Source organism: Dunckerocampus dactyliophorus, chromosome 5 (assembly GCF_027744805.1).
Source record: "Dunckerocampus dactyliophorus isolate RoL2022-P2 chromosome 5, RoL_Ddac_1.1, whole genome shotgun sequence".
Taxonomy (NCBI): Eukaryota; Metazoa; Chordata; class Actinopteri; order Syngnathiformes; family Syngnathidae; genus Dunckerocampus; species Dunckerocampus dactyliophorus.
In genome coordinates this window covers 31,820,840-31,833,142 of record NC_072823.1, presented here as the reverse complement: position 1 = coordinate 31,833,142, position 12,303 = coordinate 31,820,840, and the positions used below count along the sequence as shown (strand labels likewise).

The 12,303-nt window shown below is 38.4% G+C and overlaps 1 protein-coding gene across 3 annotated transcripts in view; it reads right to left on the bottom strand.

Moving 5' to 3' along the window:
- Window positions 1-9,933, bottom strand: part of far1 (fatty acyl CoA reductase 1) — a 69,584-nt gene extending 59,651 nt beyond the window's left edge. For all 3 annotated transcript variants that reach the window (XM_054776124.1, XM_054776125.1, XM_054776128.1), the window contains exon 1: window positions 9,357-9,933. The gene's annotated coding sequence lies outside the window, so the exon portion shown is untranslated. The remainder of the gene's footprint in view (window positions 1-9,356) is intronic.
- Between the last annotated feature and the right edge of the window lie 2,370 nt (window positions 9,934-12,303).

The following is a 12,303-nucleotide window of genomic DNA, read 5'->3' as shown; positions in this document are numbered from 1 at the left end:
GCTTTTTTATGTGGAACAACTGACAGTTTGTGTGGAGCTTGTGAATGATTGTGACTGAGCTAGGACTCAGTAATTAAAGTCTACACACGACAGCTTCTTTGATTAAAAAACGAAACTTTTTCGTGCATGAAGCTTCTACTTGAGTTGATAATTTGGCCGCTATATGCGATCAGATATTGACCAAGGGAGACAAAATGGGTGGCCGCTGGCCGCGTTGGACAGGTGCCTGCTATACACAGGGTCTATAACATGTAAATTTGCTGGGGGGGGACCGCTAAGACAGGTTTGACTGTACACTTTAACATTATTAGAGCCCTCTAGACATGAAATAGCACCCTTATAGTCACCTTTACACTCCTACCCAATATGGTAGATATAATAAGAGAAAATAAGACCTACAGTATAAGACATAGAAAACCTGTGTACCATCTTCTGAATATGCTTTCAAACACTATTAGAGCACTCGACACACCCTCATATTGTAGACGTAGTAATAGAAAATAATTGCTACTTGTTGATGTCCAAGCAGAAGCTATAGTAATTCTAAGTTTCTGAACGTTCAAATTTTACTTATGAGTTGTCAGATCAACCCACATAGATGTTTGGACTTGTCTGTACCCTTAATCACAGAGCGGTTCTATTGACGCTCATTGCATTCAGCTCAGCGGCAGCTGTCAAGTACAGGCGATCACCGGTTCCGTTTCATAACACACCTCATACATAGAAGAGATAAGTGGTGACAATTTTGCGACATTGTCACTATATTTAGCGAGTAAGGGTGTGCATAAAAGTGTTTCTTGCATCATGCATTTATTTGGTAATTAAGTACAAGCCATCAACAAAGGGGAAGAATCCGCCGAGCAGGAGGGAGCTTCAAATCCAAAAAGCCCTGCAATGCATGTCTGAGAGCTGTAAAAACCCCTCCACAATGCAACCCAGTCCCTGACCAACAGAGCCAAGAAGAGAGAGCTCTGTTGATGCAGCTTTTACACCGGCGTCAAACCGGCAATGCACGGCGGTATTTATGTACCGTCAGAGGTGCCACGCAGCGGATACTTCAAGCAAGAAACACTTCCTGACTTTCACTTTTAATGCACCTCCCTTCTCGCTAAACATAGCAGCCACGTTGCTAAATTGTCAACATGGATCTCTTCTATGTATGAGGTGTGTCATGAAACGAAAGCAGTTATTGTCGGCACTTTTAAAGTTGGAACGTAGCCAAATATAATGAGTGTAAATAGAACTGCTCGGTGATGAAGGGTGCAGACAAGTCCCAACATCTACACGGGTTGATACGAAAAATCTTAATGACATTTACAAAAATGACATTTATAGTTGATGGCGCCACCCATGCCGAGTTAGCTCTCGCTGTTCAGCCTCATTTCTGGAAGTGATGCCATGGGAGTACACGGCGGTGAACAAGACATAGGATGTTTACAGTGATTATAGCCAAGATTTGAGTAATGTATTAATAGTTTTTGAGGTGAAAAGTAGTGAGAAACATTTGGAGATGTAATACTTACAGTATTTTGCGTATTTCGGCCATTCTAGGCATTACCGGAACTTCCTTGCTTGGCGCATTGATTTCACACAGCAACGTCGTAGGAACGAACGCCTACATCTAGCAGAGATAAAAACACAACGGCAGTGGTGGCATCTCGAATACGTAGCCTTACCTTTTGGTAGTGTCTGAGGCATTGTGAGCGCGACACTGCCATGCTGTGGCCAAGTCTGTGGTGAATCTAGTTGCTAGCTGGCTAGTAGCTACTCGGTGTGTTATTTCAAGATGGCACCAGTAACGCAGTTCGATCGGCATAACAATGTTAATAATAATAACAACAATGTCGCTGTGGCTTGGTTAATATGCACATCACATTATATGTCAATGGAGAGTTGCTGGCGCCTGTTGGAGACTTTTTCCGATGACTTTATTGGAGGAATAAATGTTTAAAAAGCACAGAAAAAAGAAAGACATCATGTCTCACATAAGGATTGTGGATGATGGGCAAAATTTAAAAAAAAGGTGCAGTTTTCCTTTAAGACATGGAGATGATGATTGGTTGCCTTTAAAACACAGAATGGTAAGTGTAAATTACTCTGGAGTTGCTTATCCTTCATTTATTGTTTTAGATCGGCTTCTTAATGAGCGTAAAGGGGTCTTTATAGCCTGTTTTATTGTATATTTTTTTGCTGCCCCCCACAGTAAACATACATATGGCTGTGAAAAGATGTTTATATAAGATGTATAATGCTTTACAACCTTGTTGCTGCAATGGAATACTGTTTAGAAGACATGATGTAAACAAGACATGACTTAGTCTGTTCTGTGGCAACTTTGACGTTGTTCTTCTTGTCTTTGCTTCGTCCAGTGTTGTCTTAAAGCTTCCTCTTTTGCAAAACAAACTTACAGTGTCACTCGGATACTGTTAACATCCAGCAGCAACACACGTTTTGGCATGACAACTATTTGGATGAAAACTCTACAGAACCAAGTTGACTATCTACCTCGAGAAGCGTTTGTTTACTCTGGTGTCACCCCCGATGACGTCACTTCTGGAAATGAGCAGCAAAAGCGAGTTCACCATGGCTGTCGCCATCAACTATAAATGTCATTTTTGCAAATTTATCGTTGGCTTTAAACAATGTAACAATGTAGAACATAATTACAAACAATCCATCCATTTTCTATGCCACTTCTCCTCATTAGGGTCGCGGGGGCTTGCTGGAGCCTATCCCAGCTGACTTGGGGCGACAGGCGGGGTACACCCTGGACTGGTCGCCAGCCAATGGCAGGGCACACATAGACAAACAACCATTCACACTCCATCTAGTGGCTCATATGTGACATGATACAATTTCTTTGAATGATAATCTTAATGATAACATGGCTTCAAAAAAGGTCAAAATGATCGACTGTCGATCAGCACAATTATCGACAAGCAAATTTTGTTATCGTGGCAGGCCTAACTGCAGCTCAAATGCTCGAGGTAGCTCACCAGCTGATGTTGAGTAGTTCACCAAAGAATATTTGCTTCACCTCTTAGTAGTTTTATAAGTGTTCTATTGAAACATGACGCCTGTGTTTAATGGCAAATGAGTACGCTGAGTGGAGATGTACTTTGTAAATAAACTAGAGCAGCAACGATGAATCCATCATCCAATTCATCGACAACTATTTTGGTAATCGATGAATCGTTTCATTTAAAAAATGTACTGTCAATATCCTGATTTCAGCATCTCAAATGTGACACTTCCTTAGTCATCCATGAAAGCAGACCTATTATCTTTGCATTTCAGGCAAAACAACATAGTCACATGTCTCTTACCATGCGTACACACAAAACCTAGTGGTAGAACGGTGAAACTACAAATAGCTACGGCTGTGCCTGTCCAGCGCAGGCTGTATCGTCCGGCTACATGCGTCACAAACTAACCATCAAACAAGGCACCGCCCCTCCCCCCAGAGCAGACGAGCCCATGCCAAATGCAAAGCCTGCCTGACGTTTGTTTGTTATTTCTGATTTATTTATTGGCGATTCACATGTAGCAGTCTGTTCCAGTGACTCGCTGATTTGCAGTAGAGTGTTTGTGATGTTTGCCAGTTGACTGTTTGGACTTCTCCACTTCCATTTCGGTGTTGGAGAAATTCATCTTCCGTGCCGTCAGTGCTATGATTTTGAGCAGGGAAAAAAGTCCATTCATGCATTCTTAAAAAAGGACTGCTGCTAAAAGGCGGAAATTAAAAATGTCTTTTAAATCCAATTCATCGATTAGTAGAAAAAATAATCAACTGATTTTTAAAATAATGGTTATTTGCAGCCCTAAAGTCACATAAAAATGCTCACCTCTACTTTCTTTGTGTCAGAGTGGATTTAATAATGCTGCAAGTTGGATACACCCGTGCTTTCATAACCAAGGACTCTCAATGTATGCTCTTTATACAGGACACTTTTCTATCACAAAAATATTTACATTATTTTATTTTCTTGTGTTATTTTGAACTAAAAAATATATTCATTTCCCGTGTATTAGTTTTACTCTAAAACAGGCATCAAATTAAATTTAGGTTAGTGTCAAATACTACAAAGCATTGTACTTTTGTCCTAATAATCACATAGTACTATTGGACTCAAAAGAGGCTCAACATTTTAAACTCTCAATTAAGTGCTCATTAAAAATGTTTTTGTCACAGTAAAAAATTAAATAAAAATTGCAGATGCAGCAGCGGCACAACAAAGTAGCGGCGGTCCCATACAGCCCACGACCGCAGCTTCAGAAAATCCTGGGGGAAACCCTGTCATGATATTACAAATCTACAGGTACCGTCTGTCAAATCCAGCTTTGTTTTGAGTTGTCCTGACCCCCACATGTGGACAAACTACTGTTAAATATACATTTGAAATAGATTAGGGCTGCATGATAATTATCGGGCTGATATGAGGGAATTATGACATCATACCGATAAATCCTAAACATTAAAAAACGGCCTGTCTTAACTTCCCCCGAGCTCGTTTGTAAACAAACCTTCACTTTCCAAGGAAGACATTTTGCGTGCTGGTTGCTAGATGCTCTGTGATGAGGGGGAAAAAAAAAAACACTGAGCACACACAAAAAAACGTATCAGCCACCTCAAACGTCGCACCGTGGTGTTTGAAAAGCGCAAAAGGTTTGCCGGAGACATCCGTGACGTCACACCGGATGCTTGGCGCATGTGGCCGAATACAATGCACCTTTCTGGGCCACAGCAGGTAGCTCCCTCCCCTATATGCTCTGGTTCTCCTGGCAGTAGTGATGTGGTGGTAGTAATGTCATCATATTTGATTAGGACTAATCAACAGGTACACTTGGTCAACCCCTAATTTGTTCCAGTCCTTCTTACCTCCAGGTGTGACAAACTACAGTTCAATTGAATTTTTAAAAAGTAGATCTAAAAAGGTTAGTAATTATCAGTACCATATAACTATAAATGAATACATTTCACTCATTCATTCCCAGCCATTTTTCAAAATTCAACCCCTTTGTACTGGCCATTTTAGACAATTTGTAAACATGGAACCTACCAGAAGAAAGATTAGACTCTCGTCTTTTATCAGAAAAAAAACATCTGTCTCTACCTTTTTACCTGTTTTTTCGTAATCAGCAGTAGAACATAGGTAAGTTTCAGGAAAATATCGGTTCCCCACTAAAAATGGGACAAAACCAGCTTTTTGTGAAAAGATACATTTCAAGCATAACTTTCACTGTGACACAAATATTTTTTGCTTTTGTGACAGCTCTAATACAGTACCTAAACAACTACAGTGTTCCCTTGTTTATCGCAGGGGGATAGATTCCCAAAATAGCCCCCAATAAGTGAAATCCCCAAAGCAGACAACTATTTTTCTGGACAATTATTATGTATGTTTTAAGGTTGTATAATTAATTGTACTTAATTATAATTGTAATGTACAAAGTTATAGTTAATTATAATTCATTATAATTAATTAAGAATAAGAAAATAAAGTAACTGATTGGTTGATTTATTCTCTTATTCTGAATTAATTTGTTTCATCTTATGTTGTATAATATATCAAATATATAGATTATATATCAGTAATATATAAAATATAAAGATATTTGAAAACATTGGATTTCTTGTTGAAATCCGGATGTGGCCCAGCCTCACCCAGACTCTGCCTCCAGCGGTCCCCAGGCAAATTTCTCTCTTCTTTAAACACTCTCAAAGTTCAAATTTCGTTTGAATTTTATCGATCAACTTACGAGATTGGACACAACCAATTAAGTGACTCATCGTGGCTTGTCCTATCCCGCTGTAGAGTTTTTGTATCCTTGTTAAAACATATTCCTCCTCCTCGTCCTCCATGAACTGAAGATTCATTTACAGTATTCCAGGCGCCCTACAGCCGCAAAACTTCTGCCTTCATTCAACACGTATGACCGCTAGCACCTAGCCATCATACAACAGGAAACAGGTAGTCCTGCACAAGGACATCGATTGACAATGGTCAATAAAAAGACAGCCAATCAGAACGCAGAGGACAATGGGCGTGTTCTCCCTTAGCCAATCTGGACTGTTGTGGCTCTATATTTACTGAGACGAACTGGACACGTCTTCAATTCTCACATGATTATACAACACCTTCTACTGGTAGCAGTAGTAAATACAATAACAGACACATGCAACAGAGCACCGATAGATTGCTCTAGTGCACCACAGGGACACAGAACACAATGCGCGTTCATACGTTGTTTAAAAAAAAAAAACGTGCAAAATTGCACTAAAAAAATCTGTGACAAGTGGACCGCGATGTAGCGAGGGAACACTGTATACCACAACATAAACAACACAAAAATGTTAACATCAAAATAATTTATTTGCAAATATAACACCATGAACTACTTACAGTTTTTGCATTCGGAACTAAACTGTGTGCGTGCACGCGCATGTGCATGCGTTACAATTTCCCTACAATGAGTAACTTTCTGCAGACTACACTCCTTCACGCTCTCTCACTTCCGCCTTGCCATCGAGAGCGCCACTACGTGCAAAAGATCCTTGATGAGCTCTTCTCAAAGTATGTACGTTGAAAACTAGTTTAGACATAGATTGAAAAGAAAGCAGCTGCATCATAGAAAGCAGAGTAATCTTAGGTCTGCTGTGACCTTTGATTGGGGTTACTGTAGAGCTGCTGTCGCTTACAGTTGGACTGACATGCGGCAAGATGATCCTGATCCCTTTTCACTCTCAACCATCAACGTGACATTCATCTCGAAATAGAAATCTTTTCATACAAGTCAGATTTGGCTCAACATTCAGCAACAACCAAAGCAACGATGTCAGGCCACGGTGCTCCACAGGTTGGCATGAAAAAGTCCTTTTGTCCGTACAGATGGTGTCACAAGACTCTCAGAGTTTTGGCAGAGTCACACACTAGCCTTGTATCCATGCTGACTATTGTTATTATTATTATTATTGTTATTATTGGGATTTTTATTCTATTATGCTTAAACAAAACCAACACACAGCAATGAAACACACCCGTCCTAAAATACTTAAACATCAGCTTCTTTCTTATATTGCATAAATGCAGTGAATTATGCGAAGAAGTTATTTAAAGAGTATTTCAATTTTTAAAAATTGCATCTCAGCTTTGTGATATAGGGCAAAAAAGCCTATTGTTACTATCAAATTCCATCTTTGCTCTTTTTTAAAAAAATCTAATTACTGCTATTTTTTAAATTTTCCAAATATTTCAACAGTCTTCTTAAATAGTTTTCGGAATATTATGCCTTTATTCCCATAATATTGTAACTTTTTCCCTCAACCAAATATTCCAAAAATGACAACTTTATTGTTGTGGTACGACTTTAAAAAACATAATGTCTTTTTTAATCCTTCAAATGTCTGCTCCTCAAATGACTTTAGCTTTCCAGTTTATTCATGTAAAATTGCAGCTTTTTTTCCTCTTAATATTTTGACTCTATTCTCGTAAAATTACAGCTGTTTTTTATTTTTTTATTTCTGCTGTTGTTTTTTTTCCCTATAAGTATTTCAACTTTCTTCTTGTACATTTTCATCTTGTAATTAGGACTTTGTTCCCATCACATTTTGACTTTGTTCTCGTAACATAACTCTTTCCGCAACCTAATTTTCCAAAAATTGCAACTTAGCCGCTGTTTTGTTTGTTTTTCATTATTTTGCGACTTAAACATACATAATGTCTTCTTTCTTCAATATTTCAACTTTATGCAAATAAAATGATGCTATCTTTCCTGAGATATTACGGTGTTATTCTCGTAAATTACAACTTTTTTCCCTTAGTATATTGACTTTATTCTTGTAAGATTACTGCAGAATTTTTCCATTTTTTCCCCATAAAATTGCTACTTTTTTCTCTTAATATTTTGACTTTATTCTAGTCAAAAAACTACAGCATTTTTTAAGATTATTTCTGCTGATGGTTTTTTCCCCCCCGCAACTATTTCAACTTTCTTCTTTTAATTTTTTTTCTCGTAATTACAACTTTATTCGCAAAATATTTTTACTTTTTTCTCGTAACATGAGAACATTTTCCACAAACTAATTTTTAAACAGCTTTTACCCACAGGCCATCAGGCTTCTCAACGAAGCACTCGCACACGCCGCACGCAACACACGCACACACTCATAGCACTTTATTTATTTATTTATTTATATTATTTGCTTGTATTAATGTCTCTTCTGTTGTTGTTGCTTAATTTATTGGTATATATGTTTATGTGTTTATGTTTCTTATGTTCTTATTATTTCTTGTGTTTTCTTTCTTTTCTTGGGAGAATGAACAGAATAAGATTTTCATTGCATGGTATAACTGCTGTTTTACCATGCACATGACAATAAAACTCTTGAATCTTGAATCTTGAATCTTAAAAAACTGCAACTTCAGTCGTTTTGTTTGTTTTTCACAATATTACCACTGGAACATATATTTTTTTTTCTTGAATATTTCAACTTTATGCAGATAAAATGACTTTTTTTAAGCTCATAATATTACAATATTCTCATTATATTACAACTTTTTTCTCTGAATATTTTTTACTTTATTCTCGGAAAATTACGGCAGATTTTTTTCCATAAAATTGCAACTTTTTTTTTTCTCGCGACCTGATGACTTTTTTCTCTCAATAGTTTGACTTTATTCTCGTAACATTATAGCTCGTTCTGCAACAGAATTTTGCAAAAAAAATGCAACTTTAGTCATTGTTTTTTTTTTTATAATATTAAGTCTTTTTCTCATTGGATTACAACTTTTTTTCCTCTTAATATAATTCTTCTTTCTACTTTTATTATTACTGTAGTCTTCTTTTTTGGATTTTTTTGTTAAATTATATATTCTCTGTATGCGGACCTGGCTGGACACCCCTGAGTTAGTCCAACATAAATAAAATACACCATGTTGACCGTGTTAGACTGATTTAAATAATCATAATCATCGTCTTTGATATGAAAGCATAGTGTCATCATAATCAGATTGTCACTTTTTCCACAGTGGACGTAACCCATTGGAGGCATTTTAAATTAAAAAATAAAGGTGCTTTTGCGATATTAGCTGCGGATCCAGCACACACACAAAGTTCAACGGCTGACTTGAGTATGAGAGTTGCTGCGAAGAGAGAAACGAGAATGCAAACGCTTGTTTGTCAAGTTCTTTCGCTTCGTGATGGCCAAGTATGCTATGACGAGCCAAAAGAATGAGCAAGAAGGCAGTTAAAATGTTGTGTCTCATATTTTTTCGCCACTGTCGCTGAGACAACAGCAGAGATGAAACATGTGGTGTGTTGTCAACTCCCGGGAATCAAACTAAGCTTGTACATACCTGATGACGGCGTCTGCAGTGTACCAGCGTATCGATAAGTGTATCAGTAAACGATATTATGTGTATGTTGGAGAGTACAACTGGCACCGCTAAATTGCAGGGTGGAGACTCACGAGGAAGCCGCTCGTTGGAAGTGGGGGGGGCGTCTTTTGACGTAGTGACGTCACAAGAGCGGCGGCATAGCTGGAACATAAACAGGACGTCTCACTCTTGGGTACAGGCGTGTGTAACCTATACACTAATACACTACATCTTACTAAACAGTCCTATCATGTATTTTATTCATATTCATATTTTAAAACATGTCAGTACAGCAGGTGAGATCAAATGTGTGTACAATGACAAGTTTGTCAAGTTTGTGGTGATTAGTCCTAATCAAATATCATGGCATTACTTCTACCAAATTGCCACTATCAGGAGAACCAGAGTATAGAACCAGAGGGAGCCACCGGGTGTGATCCAGGAAGGTGCGCTGTATTCGGGAAACGCTCTGAGCAGCCGGTGTGACGCCACGGAGGTCTCCGGCATTTTTTTCCCCTCTCATCGTGGAACATTTGGTACAACTAGCAGGTGAAATGTCGTCCTCGGAAAGTGAATGTTTGCTTACAAGTGAGCTCAGGGGAAGTTACGACAGGCCGTTAACGTCACATTAGGAGAAAAAAGGAGCGCTTGGTTTTCTCAGCACTTTTTCACATCACTGTGTCCATCCCAATGTTAAGTCATAATTATGACATAAAAAGTCATAATTATGAGATAAAAAGTCATAAATGTGGGATAAAAAGTCAAAATGACGACATATAAAGTCATAATTATAAGTTGGGAAAGTCATAATTATGAGGTAAAAAGTTGAAATTATCAGATAGAAACTCATAATTATGAGGTAAAAATTCGAAATTACAAAATAAAAATTCATAATTATGAGGTAAAAGTCAAAATTGTGAGACAAAAACGCCTAATTATGAGGTGAAAAGTGGAAATTATGAGATACAAACACATAATTATGAGGTAAAAAGTGGAAATTATGACATAGTCATAATTATGAGATAAAAACTCGTAATTATGGGATAAAAAGCCTAAATTATTAGATATAAAGTCATAATTATAAGTTGGGAAAGTTGTAATTATGAGGTAAGAAGTTGAAATTATGAGATGGAATTTCATAATTCTGAAGTAAAAATTTGAAATTATGAAATTTAAAGTCGAAATTAGGAGACAAAAATGCCCAATTATGAGCTGAAAATGTCATGTTTCGCAGGGCAGGAGCGAGTGTTTCCTGTCCAGCGCCCTTATTTTGGCGAGGTGTACTTCCGGTGTGGTGGAAGTTACAGCCGCTTCATGCCTGGTGTCCGCACAGCTGCGGACAATTTGTATTAGCGGCGGTTAAAAGGCCAGCGCCATCGTATGTGCGGCGCTGGTTCATTCTTTATGTCATGGTTGATGACGCTCTTTGCTCTGCCAGTGCTGTCACCTAGACTTACCATCTCAGTTACTTTTGAATTGTTTTTCCTTTGTCACTTTTAGTTTTGTTCCTGTTGCCTTGTGCAAATAAAATTATTTTTTATTTCTGCACCTTGCCGCCTCGTCTCTGCATACCGGGGGTCAAGTCTTCGACAGCAGCAACCCCCACCGTGACAAAAAAGTTGAAATCAGGAGATAAAAAGTCATATTTATAAGATGGGAAAATAATAATGAGGTAAAAAGTCAAATGAGATGAGATAGAAACTCATACTGATGAGGTAAAAATCCAAAATTACAAAATAAAAAGTCATAATTATGAGGTAAAATGTGGAAATCATGACATAATCATAATTATGAGAATAAAAAGTCCAAATTACGAGATGTAAAGTCATAATTATAAAATAGCAAAGTCGTAATTATGATGTAAAAAGTGAAAATTATGACAGAAAAGCTCATAATTATGAGATTAAAAAAAATCTAAATTGTGACAGAAAAATTCATAATTATTGGAAAAAAAGTCCTAATTATGAGATAAGAAAGTAATAATTATGAGAAAGAATTGTGATAATTATGAGATAAAAAGTCATACAGTAATTACGATATAAAATGTCGAAATGATGAGATAAAAACTTTTAAAACAACTATGACTTATCATTGGGATTTTTTTTCCTTTCAGTGCGGGAATCGGGCTTCCATAAAATACACCACTTTAAAAGTACACGTGCTTCAATACTTCATACAGTCATTTAATATAAGTTATTTATGGTGGCCAACAGGGGCAAACGTGCAGCAACATCTAAACACACCAAACACAGAAATGATCCAAAACCAAAAACACACAATGTCTGGTGTGACGTGGAACTGGCTGGACCAGGCGGGTCACATTGGCGCCGTGACCCGGATGCCAGTGAGGATCAGGGGAGTGTGTGTATCGGTTGCCAGCCACTGTGTTGATAAACAGCTTCAGAGTCACGCTAGATGTCATGTTCACAGTCCAAGCTTTTAGTTCTCACCGCTCTTAACTCTCATTCGGAGGACTTTGGTTTGAGCCTACGGCAAAACACGAGGCTTCTTCTTTTTCAGCTTATCCGAGGTCAGGTCGCGGGGGCAGCAGCCTCAGCAAGGAAGCCCAGACCTCCCTCTACCCAGGTCATCCTGGCGGCTCCCGAGCTGAGAGACATACTCTTTCCAACGTGTCCCGGGTCTTCCCCAAGGCCTCCTACTGGTCGGACGTGCCCTGAACACCTCCGCAGGGAGCGTCCGGGAGGCCTCCTGACCAGATGAGTGAGTGATGAGTGAGGCATCCCTCACCGCTGATGTACCGTTAGCTACAGTAGCTTCTGCAGTCGAGGATCAGACCGCCCTGCTTTCGGTCTCCACCCAACTCACCCTGCACCCAACCCCTTTGTATGACTTCCATCTGAGTTTTCTTGTTCCATGTCAGATCCATGACTGCTACGCCTTTCAAAAGGTATTTGTAGTTTTTAGA